At 39.2% G+C, this 18335-nt stretch overlaps 1 protein-coding gene across 1 annotated transcript in view; it reads left to right on the top strand.

Moving 5' to 3' along the window:
- Window positions 1-18335, top strand: part of Megf8 (multiple EGF like domains 8) — a 619502-nt gene that overhangs the window by 282070 nt on the left and 319097 nt on the right. The window lies entirely within an intron of this gene.

Here is an 18335-nt window from a genome sequence, read left to right as displayed (position 1 = left end):
TGTTTAAAAAAAGCCGTGAATTAGGGTTAAATTTGAAAGTGTCTGTAATTCTGCCCAGACACGATAGGAGGGAGTATATGATGAGAGCCTTGTCGAACAATTCGGCGCTGGAAATATTGTGCAAGTTTCAAGGGGTAGACTTTTTTTCAGCCTGGTCTGTACTTGTTAACAGGAGAGACTGCTTCTACGGGGGATAGGATACACTTAAATAGAAAGGGTGCAAGAATATTTGCTGATGCTATCGAGGCAGTGTTAGTTGGGTCGGAAAACTGCTAGCTTGGGGCGATACAAGGACTAATAGATTAACAGTAGCCACTGGCAGATGTGAAAGTGATTCTTAAACTGCTTCTATTGGAATGAGCAGCAGCCTGGAAAAAAAGATGCAGGAGATTTCAGAGACTGCTGGGAGTCATGCGGTACAAGTAAACACATGGGTTGTGTTAGGGTAGCTAAGAATAGGAACAGGTGAATGTATACTTGCGTGTACACCACTGCTAGGAGTTTGGTAAATAAATTTGATGAATTTGAGGTATTGCTCAAAACATCAAAGGCAGATATTGTTGGGATATCACAGACGTGGTGTCACAGAGATATAAGAAATGCAAAACTGGAATTTGGGGAGTACAATGTATACAGAAAGGATAGACAGGATAGGAAGAGTTATACTATTAGTTAAGAAACACATAAAATCCAAGGAAGTGAAGCCAGTCGACATTGCTGGACAGTGCAGTGTCGAGTCAGTTTGGTGTGACCTAAGCATTGGGAGATCAAAATTGAGAGTAGCAGTGTGCTTAGGGCTAATGACTCTGATGAGTATAATAAGAAACTGTACAGGGAAATAGAGGGGACCAGTAAATCAGAGAGTCTTATAATGGGGGATTTTAATTTCCCAGATATTGACTGGAATTTGTGGATTGGTCACTCACACACTAGCAAGGCTTTTGTGGATTTATTGGATGATTGTTTTCTACATCAGCATGTTCGGGAAGCAACTAGAGGGAGTAATACTCTTGATCTGATTATCAGTAGTGATTCTTCATGCATTAATAATCTGCAGATAAAGGAACCACTAGGTGGCAGTGATCACAGTGTGTTGAAGTGGGATTTACTCAATGAGGTAACTACCATCAGGGGTAAGGGGAAGGGCTTTTGCTTTCTTATAGGTGACTATGATGGTCTGAGACAGTATTTAAATTCTGTACAGTGGGACCAACTGATGATGTTACCAACAGCAAATTCAAAATGGGAAGCATTCAAAGAACTTATCTTGGAAGCTACTAGGCTTTACATACCAAGTAAGAAATATTGTTCAAGGTTTAGGCCTAAATGGATGTCAGATGAACTAATGAGACATATGGCAGAGAAGAAAAATGCATGGGATACATATAAATTAATGGGTGACATGGAAGCCTATGATAGATATAAGCTGGTCTGTAACCAAGTCACAAAGCAGATTAGGCATGCAAAGGCAGATTATGAGAAATCCTTGGCAAAGGATGCAAAGCCAAACAGAAAAGAGTTCTTTACCTATGTAAAATCTAGAAGGAAAGAGATGAATCAGATTGATCCACTAGATATTGATGGTTCAACAGTTGAGAATCGTGCTCTGGTGGCTAACAAACTAAATTAGTATTTTGCATCAACATTCACACATGAGGAGTTATTCAGGAAGGGGAATGCCAGAGGTGAAGTAAACTCTGGCAGTGAGCTAGATGATTTTGTAATAACTGAGAGGAAAGTGGAGGAGAAATTGTTGAGGATAAACATAAAAAAGGCACCTGGGGTGGATGGGATCTATCCAGTTATATTAAAGGAGTCAGCAAAGGAAGTAAGCAAACCCTTAGCCTTAATTATGAGAGCTTCTTTGGACTCAGGGGAGGTACCCGTAGACTGGAGATGTGCAAATGTGACCCCAATTCACAAAGGAGGATCAAAGGCTGACACAAGTAAATATAGACCTGTGAGTTTAACTTCTGTTCCAGGAAAATTAATGGAGGCACTGGTTAAAGAAGCACTGCAGGATCATCTAGACAAGACTTCAGTTATATAGCTCGGACACAGCATGGTTTTGTTAAGGGAAAGCCTTGCCTGACCAATTTGATCGGATACTATGATGCAGTCACAAAAGAACTGGATGCAGGGAATAACTTTGATATTATATATCAAAGTTATATATTGGATTGTAGAAAGGCTTTTGATTCTGTTGCACATGGAAGACTGCTGCACAAATTGGAGCAGTGTGGCATTGGAGGCAAATTGCTACTATGGATAAAGGGATGGTTTAGGGGGAAAGACAGAGAGTGGGAATCAATGGACACTGCTCATCGTGGACTAATGTTATTAGTGCAGTCCCTCAGGGTTCAGTGTTGGGTCCATTATTGTTTTCTGTATTTATAAATTATATTGATGATGGTATATCAAGCTTAATGTCCAAGTTTGCAGACGATACAAAAGTTGGCAGTGTTGTTAAGGACACTACTGACACTATGCTGCTGCAACAGGATCTGGAAAGTTTGAGCAGATGGGCTGAGAGGTGGCAAATGAAGTTTAACATTGACAAATGTAAAGTACTACATATGGGAAACAGCAACCGCAGAGCAATGTATCAACTCTGTGGTACTTTACTGACAGTTGTAGAGAAAGAAAAGGACCTGGGGATAATTGTGCAGGCAGATATGAAGTTCAATAAGCAGTGCAGATGGGCTGCAAGAGTAGCTCGTGGTGTCTTGTCAATGATATACAGGAATTTTTCTAGCAGGGATAAGGAGGTGATTATCCCTCTGTATAAGGCAATGGTCAGGCCACACCTTGAGTACTGTATACAGGTCTGGAGGCCTCATTTCAAGAAGGATGTAGAGCTGCTGTAACGAGTACAGAGAAGGGCAACAAGATTAGTGAATGGAACAAAGGGTTGCTCTTGCAAAGAAAGGCTTAAGTTTTGCAAATTATAGTGTCTGGAGACTAGACACCGGTGAGGTGATCTGATAGAGGTGTATAAAGCCTTGAATGGTTTGAGCATGCTCAATGCCGATGGGATTCTACCTCTTGCTCAGAATAATCACCTGCGAGGGCATAAATTCAGATTGAGGAAAGACAGATGTAGTATAGATGTGCGGCAATTTGCCTTTAGGCAGCAGGTAGTTGGTTGGTGGAACAGACTTCCATCCCTTGTTGTGGAAGTTGATAGCCTAAATAAATTTAAGGCTAAGGCTCAGCTGGACAGGTATTTCGAACGAACGGAGGGGTGAAGTGGAAGTTTTTTTTTTTTTTTTTTTTTCTGGCTGATGCTGCATAAGCTTGCTTTCTTGCATCATATGCCTCTACTAATGCTAATTATTTTTTCCCAATAATTTCTTTTAGTGCAATCAGTTAGTTAAACTTTTGCATCACTTTTTCACTGTATAAAGTTAACTATGACTGAATATTCCAAATCTTTTGGAATATTGTAAAATTTATTAACAGCTCAGTTGATGGTTTTACTGAGCTTTTAGTTATATATAGTACTCTCAGGACTTGTGTACTCTGTTGATTTTCTACAATCGGATCTTCTCTGAAAATACCTATCCTTCTTCTTGGCACCAATCGTTCGTTATTGCCATACGAAAACCAGGCAAAGATCCTTCCTTGGTTCAAAATTATAAGCCATTATCTCTCATGAGTTGCTTAGGAAAAATTTTCGAAAGGATGGTTCATACAAGGCTCACTTACATCCTCGTCACAGAATCTCCTTCCAAATCATCAGTATATCTTTCAGAAGAACAGATCAATGCTAGATGTGCTTATCAAAGCTGAATGTCATATTCGAAATGCCTTCATCATATGAATCGACAAAAATATGTAGTCATGGTTAACTTAGATTTTGAAAAGGCTTTTGACACTACTTGGCGACATTGCAATATAATGGATCTTTACCATCTAGGTCTAAGGGGACAGTTGCCTGAAATAATTCCAAATTTATTGTGCCTCAGTATTTTCATGTCCGATATAAAACATTCTCTCTTCATCTCATTGGTGTACCACAGGGTTCGATACTTAATCCAACACTATTCGCAATTCGAGTTAGCAGTATGACACGGGATATTCCAAAAACCGTTGAAACATGTATGCAGATGACCTTACCATTTTCTTACAGTCTAAAAGTATGAACATCTCCAAGTAGCCATGGCCAAAATAGAATCCTGGACTTCATGGAACGGTTATTGACTATCAGAAAAGAAATGCAGTGCCACTCACTTCTGCAAGCTATGGGATCTCCATCCTGATCCTGAACTACAAATAAATAAAACTTCAATCCCATGGGTTAATACCATTAGATTTCTTAACTGATATTGGACAGGAAACTAAACTTCCACGCTCACTTATCTCGTTTAAGAACTACTTGTCTAAACCATTTGAATATACTTCAATCAGTCTCATCCATGTCAAGGGGAGCTGATCTGTATACCTTACTACATCTGTACAAGTCCCTAATCCATTCAAGCCTGGATTATGGTTCTCCAGTATATGATACTGCTAGGGTAAGCACATTAGGATGGCTGAATGTCATACAGCACGGTGCTGTGAGGACAGCTCTAGGAGCTTTGAGGACTTCTCCGGTCCAAAGCCTTTACATTGAAGAACATGATCCTCCATAACATCTTGCAGAAAAATATTGCTGTCTCAATATGCTGCTAAGATCTGAAGTCTCCTATCCCATCCTAGTTGGGAGTACATATATAACACCCAGTGGAATTCCTTTTATGAGAGTAAGCCACATGAAAACTGACCTGCATCGCTTAGACTTAAAGAACTTCTTCATACTTGGAATGTTGATCTAAGTGACATTTCTGAGGACACCACTCCTCCTGTAACATCTTGGCTACGTTTTTGGGCTTTTCATGATGACTCGGGCGCCTCCGTAGCCAGGTAGGAAGGAGCAGCAGTGCGTAGCACACGCTTCTTGATTAGACCGGGGTTCAAGCCCGTCACCACCAAATACGGAGAATGCGGAAAGGTCAGGGAATGACCACCGCATATCCCGGAGCAATATGGCCTTAGTTGCTAATGCTCCTAAAAACTAAATAACAAATAACTTCATGATGACTACTTTCTCCGATGGGGGAAGGATGTTTTAGCTTCTGCCAATATTAGACAGTTGCATGCAATCCATGCCAATCCTAACTGCAATTCCTGTGCATTATACACTGACGGATCGAAAACTGACAATGCTGTTGGTGCTGCAGCAGTTTTCCCATCATTTACCATTACAACCTCATTACCAGCCACATGCATTATCTTCACTGCTGAGCTGAATGCCATAAAGCTTGCACTTGAACAGATTGTTGAATGCTCAATTTCACTAGCCCTAATCTATACTGACTCTATCAGTGCAGTCTTTTCCATAAGGGAGAATTTCTCTGCCTATCTTCCTACATTGAAAACTATTCACTATCATTTACTCTCTTGCAAAGAGTCCAGTTCAATCAGTAACATCTTGTTGGGTACCTGGACATTCTGGAAAACGAGTCTACTGATCTTACCACTAAACAACCTCTTACCACATTCTCACAGTACCTTTAGGTTCCATGTATTGATTACAAGCCTGTAATTAGCAAGACATGTTATGAAAACTGGTCGCAAATCTGGTGAAGTAATAACGAACAACAAACTTTACCAGATCAAACAAGAAACAGTTGTGGCTGTGTGGATTCAGATGAAACAGACGAGAAGTGATATTGGCAAGACTGAGAATTGGGCATACTCATATTACACACCTGTTTTTATTATTGGGAGAAGATCCACCCCATGCACATGCTGTCAGACCCAACTTACAGTTCGTCACATTTTTGTAGACTGTCCTCTTTACTTATCAGTCTGTTCTAGCACCTTTCAGTCATTCAGCAAATTAAACTAATCCCAGATTTTATCCTATTTTCTTGGTAATCATGCAAATATAGAAGAACTGTTAATATACTTAAATCGTACGGGCCTATGCGCAAGTATATAATTAAATTGCTAAAAGGTAGATGGATATAAGAAATAAACTATGAACTGACACAATTTGGCCTTGTGTCATTAAACTTAATAACAACAACAATGCATGTATGCTATATAAATGAAATTTTGAAAAAGGAAAGGTCGTGTGTTACTGTATTCGTGTGACTTTAATAAAGAAAAGTTTATTCTAATTACATTTCTTGCTTCATCTTTTGTTAGTGCACCTCATCAGTGTACTCTTCTTGATAGCTCGAGCTGTAGCCATCAAAAGAAGCAAACCAAATTCCTGTGATTAAAATGTTTAGTAGAGCAAATTGTAACTTAATTGTTATATTATATTTTTTATATTATATTTTATTTATAATTATGTTTTTATATATTTTTTTAAATTTTGTATCCTGGAGAGGGGTAAAGTGTCATTTTTCAAATAACCTATACCTGCATGTTAAAATGTCCTTCAGTGCATATATCAGATTGTACAGTGCAATTATAACATGTGCAACCTTATATTGATATTTTGTAATTGGATTGAAAAACCCTCATCCTGTAGTTTTTGATCTCTTGATGTGGGCACCTGTATGTGGTGAGGGGACCTCCCAGTGACACTACTGCTCCTCCAGATTAACATCACTGGGATCCAATGCCCACAGCCTGGGTTCCAGGCTGTGGTACAGAAAACATGTACCACAGGTACAGCAAACATGTCTGATTCCTATGGAATCAGACATGTTTGCTGTATGCTGCGATCTGTGGAAACTTGGAAAGGGGAATCCTGGTGGTTGAGGGACCCAGCTTCAGAGCAGTACTCCACCAAAATGACCATCCCATCAACAGAGTTATTCATCATGTGATACTTGTTAAGTTCAAGAAAACCCACACAGAAGGATCATTCAGTTGCCATTCCTGTATCTGTACCTCCTGATGCTCCACCAGTAACAAAAGAAATTGGTAGAGAAAAGAATAAGAAACCTGAAGCACCACCTAGTACTCAAGAAAAAATGGATGTTGTGAGGAAGGAGGCACTAGACAAAGCAGTCTTGGAACTCTGTGGAGGAATAAATGAACAGGACAGCATCCATACTTTCCCAAAAATGAAAAATCCAAGGCTGACAAAAGTAAGCACCCAGCACTGTGGAAGCTGCCTGATGGACCCATCAAACCAAAATAATGGCTAAATTCCTTCAGTGGAATTGCCGTGGATTCCAGAAAAATATTGATGACATCAAGGCCCTCCTCCACAAGCATGAGCCAGTGTGCTTTTTTTGCTTGCAGGAAACATATTTCAAGCCAAATGAAAACCCTTCATTTCATAAGACTATCATACGTAATGATAGAACTGGGAATGGACCAGCCTGTGGATGAGTTGCTGTCCTTCTGGGCAACCAGACCACTTTCCAATCTGTACAGTTTTCCACTAACTTAGAAGCTGTAGCAGTTCACCTTATGGTTGTGTTTTTATTAACTGTCTGTTTGATTTATTTGAGAGACCTTGATGATCTCATTGTGCATCTGCCTTCCCCTGTCCTAATTCTCGGGGATTCAATGGACATAACACCCTGTGGGGTAGTGCTGACATTAATGGAAGGGGATGTGTCATAGAGCATATGCTCACTGAAAATAACCTCTCCTTTCTGAACACGGGAACTAAGACCTTCCACCTGCCTACCTATTTTCTGCCATTGATATTTCTATCTTCTCCCCTTCTCTCCTTATTTTGAGAAATAAGGAGAGGTGTATAAGGCCTTGAATGGGTTGAGCACGCTGAATTCTGATGGGATCCTTCCACTTGTTCAGATTACGAACCTAAGGGGGCATAATTTCAAATTAAGAAAAGACAGATGTGCGGAAATTTGCCTTTAGCCAGCGGGTGGTTAATTGCTGGAACAAACTTCCATCTGTCGTTGTGGAAGTTGATGGGTTGAATAAATTTAAGGAGGAACTGGACAGGCATTTGGAGGGAATGGTGTGATTTTTTTTTTTTTTTTTTTTTTTTTGGCTGATGCTGCATAAGCTCATACACATGCTTTCTTGCATCATATGCCACTACTACTACTACTACTACTACTATTTCACTTACTTGGGAGGTTGCCTGCCTGCCTGGCAACCCAAAGGTCGCGGGTTCGAACCCTGCCTCGGGCTTGGATCAGAGTAAAATGCAAAAACTTTGGGAGGTGCATTATGGCCACAGAAGCCGATGTGCCAACAACTAACAAAAAAAAAAAAAAAAAAGCTTGGGAGGTGGAAGAGACCCTGTATGGAGGTGATCACTTCCCCATGATAAGCACTCTAATTAATGGGAGACTGTGTCTTCCTGTTAGGCATGGTGGATGATTGATCAGGCTGACTAGAATGCCTTTCAAAATGTGGCAAATTCTGATATCACCACAGTCAGTCAGGAGCCTATCAGCGATGCAGTTATGTACATCACAAAATTATCCATATTTCCACCTTTTGGAATATTCCCAGTTTCCACCTTTTGCAGAATGCACAGCCACAAAAAACAAAACTCCGGTCATATTCCAATAATATCCTACCACGGCCATTCTTATATCCTTTAAACATGCATGAGCCAAAGCATGAGCCAAAACATCTGCCAAAAGAATCATGGATCGGTTTCACATCATCTATTACCCAGAAGACCAGTGCTAAGGTGGTCGGGAAAAACTCTGTAAGAAGGAAAAATATAGAGCACACTCATCATTGGTTCTGGAATATAATGGATGTACTATTACATCAATTATATTCCAGATTCAACTGCAATAGCCAATTCTCTTGGGGAGACATTTTGTAACATCTCAGCAGGATCATCTTATTCCCCAGAGTTTCTGGTCATTAAAAACAAAACTAAAAAAGAGTCCTTGAATTTTAAGTCCAATGGTATTTACCCATATAATAGGCCATTTACCATCCATGAGTTGAAAACAGCTCTCACGCTTATGAAAGCCAGGGCCATTGGACCACATGACATCAAGTATGAAATGATTAAACACCTTTCACTAAAATCCATGGACCAACTGCTCTTCCTATACTACAGAATCTTCCTTGAAGAGCAGTTTCCGGACACCTAGCATAAGGTAACTATTCTTGCCTTTGCTAAGCCAGGAAAGGATCCTAAATTTCCAAAATATTATCCTATTGCTCTGACTAGCTGTTTGTGCAAATTATTGGAGGGAATGTTGAACGCTCCTCTTTTATTCTTACTTAGAATCGAATGACCTTCTCTCCCACTTTCAATGTGGTTTTTGAAGAAACAGGACCACTTTGGAACTCTTACGTCAACTGGAAACATCTATTCAAGATGCTTTCCTAAAATATGGAAAAGCATATGACACAACTTCAGGATTTAGGATTTTAAAAGACCTTTATAACCTTGGTCTAAGAGGTCATGTTGCTATTTTTATAAAAAGCTTTTTTTTTTATCCTTCGTTCTTTCCAATTTCATTTAGGATCTACCCTTTCTCAGCTCTTTTACCAAGAGGATGGAGTACTGCAAGGATCTGTCTTAAGTGTTACACTTTTTGCCATTAAAGTAAACTCCATTACCAAACAACTTCCTCCAACCATAAAAAATGCACTCTGTGTCGATGACTTCAGCATGTTTTCTCAGTCATACAACATGAGGGTTATTGAGAGACAACTGCAACAAGCCATAGACCATCTTAACTCCTGGGCCATGGCCAATGGTTTCAAGTTCTCACTGGAGAAGACTGTTTGTGCCCATTTTTGTCACAAGTGTAACCTCCACCCCGAATCTGAATTATAGTGTGGACAAAGCACCATTCCAGTAGTAGCAGAGACTAATTTCTTGGGACTCATATTTGACAAAAAGCTGACACTCTTCCAACATATTCCTCAGCTACGCACAAAGTTCACGAGAGGGCTGAACATTCTCCGTGCTCTTTCTTCTACTTCTTGGGGTGCAGACTGGTGCACCTTACTCCATCTGTATTGTGCACTTGTACAGTCTAAATTAGATTATGGGTCTCAGGTATATGCATCTGTCAGAAATAGTGCACTTCATTGGCTTGACCCCATTCACCATCAGACCATTTGTATTGCTACTGATGCATTCAGAACATCACATGTCCAAAGTCTATATGTCGAAGCAAATGAATCATCCTCGTTGCTTTGATGAAAACAGTTGTCTCTACAGTATGCTTTTAAGCTGAACTTCCTTCCAGATCGGAGGCGCCTCTGTAGCCAGGTGGGAAGGAGCAGCAGTGCATAGACCGGGGTTCGAGCCCGTCACCACCAAATACGGAGGATGCGGAAAGGTCAGGGAATGACCACCGCATATTCCCGGAGCAATATGGCCTTAGTTGTTAATGCCCCAAAAAACAAAACAACAAACAGCCTTCCAGATCACCTCGTGTAGACATCCATTTTTCAGCCATGATGGGAAAATCTTTATAACACATGTCCAACTGCCAATCGCTCATTTGGCATTCATGTTCAAGAGCTACTCATTGAGCTTAATATCACAGTCAGTAGACATGGTTGCTCAATCAGCAGAACAGCCCCTTCCATCCTGGCATGCTCAAATACCAGCATGTGACTTTTCACTCAAGAATGCAATGAAGTCTAACATCCTGTCTTCTGCCTAACTTCAGCTCTCTTTGCAACACCTTGCAGAACATTGACTTCTTGCCATTTTACACAGACAGATCAAAGTTCGAATTGTGTGTGTTTTGGAATCTGCTGCTGGTTTTCCAGATAATACTATATCTGAGCAGATGCCTCTTGAACGAAGCATATACACTGCAGAGCTGCATGCTATAGAGTTAGTTCTAGATCGCAGAAGAAATCACCGATACCGATGGTTTATTATGTATACAGATTCATTGAGTGCACTACAGGCTTTATCAGTGATGTCACACTAATTATCCAACCCTGTCCTGGATTCAGCAGATAATATACTCTCTCTCTGAAGATAGATTCGATATCCACTTCTGCTAGATCCCCAGCGGCATCGGGATTAGAGGAAACAATTTGGCTGACGCTGCAGCCAAATCAGCAGCCCTGAGGAATAATCTTGACCTGTTAATCTCCTATACAGACTACAGGCAAGTTATCCGTGGTAAGTTACATTCTCAGTGACAAGGTTCGTGGCATCAGTAGGTTACAAACAAACTATTTTGTATTAAGCCTGTGATCCATCTTTGGCAGTCTAGTCTATGCAGGGATCATAAAGATGAAGTTCTTGCTTGGTTCCACATAGGATACAGTCATCTGACACACTCCTTTCTGCTGACGGCTGATGACCCTCCTATGTGCAAGAATTGTGACACTGTTTTAACTGTTAAACATATCTTATCCCACTGTACCAGTTTTAGAAATACTTGTTTTTCCAGTTTTAACCATCTGTCTGAGCCCTATACACTCAGTCAGATTTTTGCCAACGATGACAACATGTCAGAGGTTCTTGAATTTTTGAAAGCGATTAATATATATACACTCATATGAAATATCCAATTTATTTTTACTCTTATAGTGATTTTAATTTATTGATATGTATATTTAATTTATTGATATATTTATTGATATATATATATATATATGAACTTTTGACGAGTCAACATTTTTAAAGGTTACCAAACTACTCATTTTTTTAAAACTCTTTTATGGCACTATAACCTTGTCGTTTTTGTGCCATAAAAAATCGGAATCATTCATTCATTCATTCATTCATTCCTGTGATTTCAGAACTAGTACTGGCCTCAGAGCACTCTGATGCCCTCAGGCATTATGTTCCCTGAGGACATCATACCACTTCCATAGGGAACTTGTCTGATTTTCTTGGGAGAACCACAATTGCCATTTTTGTATTGCTTTCCTTAACTTTTATATGTACTGGTCATTTGAAATTCATGTATTAACTTAAATAAAAATGAATACTATATTCTGTATAGGTTGTCACAAAGTAATTTATGTTAAAGATATATATATATATATATGTTTTAAATTAAGCATTTCAGTTATCAGAGTTGAAAAACATAAAGAGCTTGGTCTCATTTGAAATACAAAACTAATCTTTGTGCATCCAGTCAATCATTTTGAGGGCTAAATATTTCTCTTTAATATGGAATGTGAATTATACTGCTAGATTCATTAATATAGCTGTTTTTATGCATCAGTCATTTGGTCTTCCTTCATACCAACAATTTATCTTCTGGTGTGAATACTGGCTTATAAGATGGATTAACCAGAAAGCTAATAACCCTTTACACTATCCATATCTGTTCTCTATACTACTTTACAAGTAAAACTTTGGAACTCTTCATTCTATAAGAAATATCAAAATTCTTTCATATAGATTTGATGCTCCTTCAATCTCAAAAGAAATACAGGATATAGATGCCTGAAGATGTATTTGCTTATATCAATTTGTGACTTTGAAATTATCTGTGTTTCAAGCTCCTTTAATAGCTTTAGATTTGATTTTGCATTACTTTAAAGTAAAACTTTTGTTAAAATTAAATGGTTGCAATTGATTTGCCCTTCTGGGATGTTGCTATCCTGGAGTATATATATATATATATATATATATATATATATTTTTTTTTTTTTTTTTTTTTAACTGAAATAAATAAATAAATTTGCAGTAAGAATAAATCATATGACCAAAAATATTCCGAGCACTGTATATTCATCCCTCTGTGCCAGTAATCTGACCATCTCTTTTCATTCACAGAATATGAGCATCATTAAGGGCAACTCCATATCTAAATTAATAAAATTTAGCTATATATGACACAGAATGGATAAAGCTATCTTACCAGAAATCTAGTGCCACACACTTCTGTAACAAGCAAGAGATGTATCCTGATCCAGAGCTACATTCAGGAAACTATCCTGTCTTAATTGTGAATAGAATCTATCTCCTTGGTCTAATTTTTAACTGTAAGTTAAATTTCTTGGAACATGATAAATATCCTCCAAGTCATTTTCATTACAACAGTATGTAGTACAGATTGTTATATCTTATTTCACCTGTCTTGAACTCAAATCAGATCCTTCCTGAACTATGGTGTTCCTTAGAGTTTGTTAGGGAGAGCATGCTAGCACATCATGCCCCCTGTCCTGAATTCTGCCCTCAGGATTGCTATAGGTGCTTACAGAACATCTCCAGTATAAAGTCTATATTGAGGTCCATGAGCCCCTACTCAGTATCAGCAGAAAAAAATTTACTACTGAACTGTGCAGCTAAAATTCAAAGAAGTTTCCTAACCACCACATTTGGCCAATGGTTAATGGTCCACAGTTTACAATATACTATAGAAAAAAATCCAAGGCATCGCAACTTGATATTTTCAACTATATGGAGTTGAAAATATCAACTCCATATAGCTCAAGCACAAAACTATCTGCATTTTGCAAAAATTTATACAGATGGGTCAAAGTCTGATAATGGAGAAGTAGCAACAGCTGTCTTCTCTTATACAACTGTAACCTTTTCCACTGAATGTAGTAGTTATACTGCTGAATTATATGCCATCACACATGCCCTAGAAAATATCCCCATCATATCTACATCTATCCAAGGGTATATAATATCTACAGACACCCAAAGAGCATTGTCAGCCTTACAAAATAGCTCCTTACCTAGCCATTCTTGTATAAACCATATGAGAGCTGAGCTGAGCTGATTCATATCAAGGAATACCAGCAGTCATCTTTTTACTGGATCCCACTGGCCATAACAGGGAATGAATGTGTGGATCAGGCTGCCAAACATCTATCTAGCTCAGCCTTGTCACATTATTGGGCATTAATGCCCAATAATGTGACAAGGCTGACCCATTATACAAAGAATTTGTAAGGAACAGTGGATACTTTTATGGCAATCTCAAATGCATAATAAGTTCTATCAAATTAAGTCTGAACCACAGATGGGCTCTCAACTACCATGTACACAGACAAGAGATAATCCTAGCCAGAGCCACAATCAGTCATATCAGCTTACCTTTTTCTACAAGAAATGACCTCAGTGGCCATGTTGTCACTCACAATAAAGCATATACTTGTTGAATGTACATAATATAATAATGCTCAACCCCTCATTCGGTTCCCTTCCAAATCTGAAGGAACCTTTGATACTCTTCAATATCATAGATGATGAAGAAAACCACTCAGGGTTTTCTGTTTTCTAAATGAATATAATTACATGACCATTTTTGGCTGTTCTCACAACAGTCTCACTATGTACAATCATGACATTGTTTGGTGCAAGGCCTGAGTAGCCCTTGCACCAAAATTAATAACAGCCCTGCCTTTCCTTTTTAAGCCAATATTTGTTTCAATACTTTTCCCATAATCTATTTCTTGGTTCTTAGTATCTGTAGTACAACTACAATTTCAGATACAAATTGAAGCAGCACCACTTCCAAGGCAACTCACATACGGCTTTCTGTATACTTGCCCTGAAGACTGCTGGAAGGCAAGGTAGAGTATATCCTCTAATAATGGTTCAAGAGACCAAAATATGTTCATTTTGATTTAAAAGGGTTGAGAATATCTGAATAAGATAAGTACATGTCAGTATTAATTGATGTTTAGTTAGATAATCTGATTATATCATACAGAATTTTTGCAGTTGCTTCAGCTAAAATGCTAGAAATCTTTTATTATTGTGGATTATTGTGTGACCCAGAGCGAAACGGAAGACAGAATAAATAATGACAAGTTTAATACTAATTGTAAAACATGCATATATTAAATATATACAAAGATTTCGGTTATTATGGTAATCTTCATCGGTCAAACTAACAGTTAAGAGTGTGGAACACGAGGGCGTGTACTGCCAGTCATGTATATGAAACTGCATGATGCAATAGTTAATTGTTTGATGTTGAAGCCTGTGACTGTGACGTATGTTAACGTCGCCAACGTTTGTCATTCATCAAAATGGTTGCTTCAATAATAGGGGGGACACGACATCCACTGCTTCTGTTGACTGATTTATTAGAGCATGTGATGTTCAACAACTCCGACCAGGCATGTCGCCGGTAGTAGCGGGACCTATCTACAATCACGACATTGCAGGTGCAGGTCACTGTCGTGGTGGGTTGACCAGAAGTGTTTGGTAGGCGCCTCCGTAGCCAGGTGGGAAGGAGCAGCAGTGCATAGCACATGCTTCTTGATTAGTCCCGGGTTCGAGCCGTCACCACCAAATATGGAGGATGCGGAAAGGTCAGGGAATGACCACCGCATATCCCGGAGCAATATGGCCTTAGTTGCTAATGCTCCTAAAAACCAAACAACAAACAACAAGTGTTTGGCAATGGCCGAGTTTTCTATGTACGCTAAGTGGATGGTTCTTTCGTGTTCCGAAAGACATTTGCCAAGCTGTCTCCCAGTTTCCCCGATGTAGCAGCTAGTGCAGTCATGGCAAGAGATGCGGTAGAATAGACCACTTTGTAGTAAGGTGGGAACCGGTGTTTTCACTCTAGAGATGAGGGATCGCAACTTTTTGCCGGGGAGCTATACGCACTTTATCTCATGTGATTTTAGGACCCTAGAAACCTGTTGTTGATAGGTTTGGGTGGTGTGGGATAAAGGCGCTTGCAGTTGAGTCATCACCTTGGATGTTCCTGTTGGTCGCTATGTGGTCATGTGTCTTTAGGTCACACCTGTCAAGGATACTGGTGGGATAGCCGCACCTCGCAAGATCCGCCTTGACTTTAGCAATCTCGGTGAACCTCTCATCTACAGAATTAGTGGGTCTAGCCATGGGTTAACAAGGTCCGTGCAGTGCCAAGATGGCTGCATGCATGTGCTGACTGGAAGTTGGTAAATTGGCCAGCACACATTGGTTTATGGTAGATAGTTGTCTTCAAGCGCGTGCCCTCGTGTCGGACAAGAGTGTCTAAGTATGGTAGGGTATTGTCCGATTCTTGTTCAATGTTGAATTTTATGAAAGGTGACAGAGAATTGAGGTGGTCTAAGAGCCGGTTGCCCGAATCTCTGGGGATAACCACAAACACATCATCCACGTAGTAACACCAAAAGGTGATGGGATCTGGTACATTCATAAATGCACAACCCTCTTACATCGCAATATTTGCCATGACTGAACTAACAATTGCCGACCGGGCTAGCCGAGTGGGTAAAGTACCTGCCCGGCAACCCAAAGGTCGCGGGTTCGATTCCCGCCTCGGGCTTGGATCAAAGTACTGCAAAAACCTTGGGAGGTGCAATATGGCCACAGAAGCCGATGCGCCAACAACTAACAAATCAAAAAAAAAAAAAAAAAAAACTGAACTAACTGGGAACCCATGGCTGTGCCGTGCACCTGTTGGTAACTGGAGTCATTAAACATAATTGTGCCACCTGTTAAGCACAGTCTGAGGGTGGTGGAGATATCGTCTGGTGTTAGTTCGGTCCTACTGCCAAGGGTCTGGTCGCTATCCAAGAGTTCCTTTGCACGTGTGATGGCAAGTTCCACTGGGATGGAGGTGAAAAGTGACACTACATCAAATGATGCCATGATTTGATCTTCTGAGATAGATAGGGTTCGGATCCATTCTGTAAATTCATTACTGTTGGAGACGGTGAAAAAAGTTTTTAAAGAAAACAAATTGAACTCAAGAAAAAGAACTTCTGAATTGCAAACTTCTGGGAAAAAGCAATGCAAGCCGATAATTCTAGGCATTTTATCCTCACCTGAGCAGAACAATCTTTTCGTGTTCTCTTCTAGCTAGAATAAAGCATTTTGCTTTTCTTTTAAATATTATTATATTTTTTGAAAATCGATTGTGGATTTTCATAACATGGCTCTTCAATTCAACATATCTCACATCCATGTACTGAAATTATTACTGCGGGATGTGTTGAAGATGTGATGTGAAAATTTGTTATGCCAGCAGTTATTAAATCTTCCACTTCCATTTTGTACATTGATTACATTGGTTTGATTTTGATTTAGTTATAGGCATTTCTTCTGACAAGGTTATGGAGAGTCTAAAATGAAAGGAGAAGATGCTGTTCTTTTCTTCAGTGAGGAAGAACTTTATTACTTCATGTGATTACAAGGTTAAATTTCCATATGGGCACTTACTGAAAAATGACGTTCTTATATATGCATAAATTCCATTAGTTGGCACTCAGAAATCTCATTAGCACCCAGTGCATCATTTTAAAATTTTGAAAATTTTTTGGACAAGTTTCCAGTACTTCTTGATGTCATTTAAGATAAAGAAATAGCTGAAGCAGTAGATGTTTTTCAGCCTTAGTTCTGTCAGTTCCAGTGTGAGAATCTATCAAATGCTGTTATGAAAGAAGAAAGAAATTATGTGCATTGTTCCTTGGACAGAGAACTGAAAAGTGTGCAAGAAAGCACGAAAAATGACAAATTATCTCATGTCAATCTTGGGATTTTAATAATCCTTCATAGCAGTGCTGGGTATCAGAGAATATTTAACAAGGTAATAAAAAAAAATGAATTAAGCTATTTTCTTTTTGGTGATGTTTCGCAAATATCGAGTGGTATTTGCAAATACCATGTGATTATAAAATAAATTTCCCGTTCAGGAGACCCTAGTGTCAAAATGGTTAGAGTTAGTGCTGTGAAAATCGGTGGGTATGTCATTTAGGGTATGGAGAAGTGATTTGTAGAATCAAAAAAAAATATCTCAAATTTCTGCCACCAGGAGAAAAACGGCGCTGCATATATGTAAAAGTTGTCATTTACTTCAAGACATGCTGCTTACGCAAATGACATCCTGTTAGATAAAAGCAGAAAGGCCAACACCACCGTCAATAACCATTATGGCTCTTACAAAAAAGGAATGTGCTCTTTTAGTAAAACTGTTCTACCAGAATAATAGTAATGCTAATGCAGCACAACATGAATATTGGAAACTTAAAGGTCCTTTTGCGTAAAGGACCTTTGATGTCAGTGGGGCTTCGAAAACTAATAAAGAAATTTGAAGCGATCGGGGAGTTAGGTGTAATTCCAGGCAGGGGACGTCCACATATCGCAATGGAGGTAGTGGATGAAGTGGCAGTTGCAATGGTCAGAATGTGAAACACTATCAGTCAGTAGTGGACTACCAGAGGTGTGTCAAGAGACTTGAACCTTCCTTGGTGTACTGTACATAAAGTGCTTTGAATAATTTTATGCTGGTTCCTGTACAAGATTCATGTAGTGCAAGAACTAAAGTCTTGTGATCAGCAACAACGAAAATAGACTTTGCTCTATGATTTTTGGCTCGTATGTAACTTGACCATACATGGGCTCAAATGATCTTGTGGTCTGATGAAGCATATTTCACTTTTCATGGGGCTGTAATGCAGAAAACTGCTGAATATGGGGGATTTATCGTCCATTTGCTGTGCATGAAAGACCACTACAAAGTCCA

Source organism: Mastigoproctus giganteus, chromosome 2, assembly GCF_048544385.1.
Source record: "Mastigoproctus giganteus isolate SK-2022 chromosome 2, ASM4854438v1, whole genome shotgun sequence".
NCBI lineage: Eukaryota > Metazoa > Arthropoda > Arachnida > Uropygi > Thelyphonidae > Mastigoproctus > Mastigoproctus giganteus.
The sequence above is the reverse complement of the archived record's forward strand: the minus strand, read 5'-3'. Positions and strand labels throughout refer to the sequence as shown.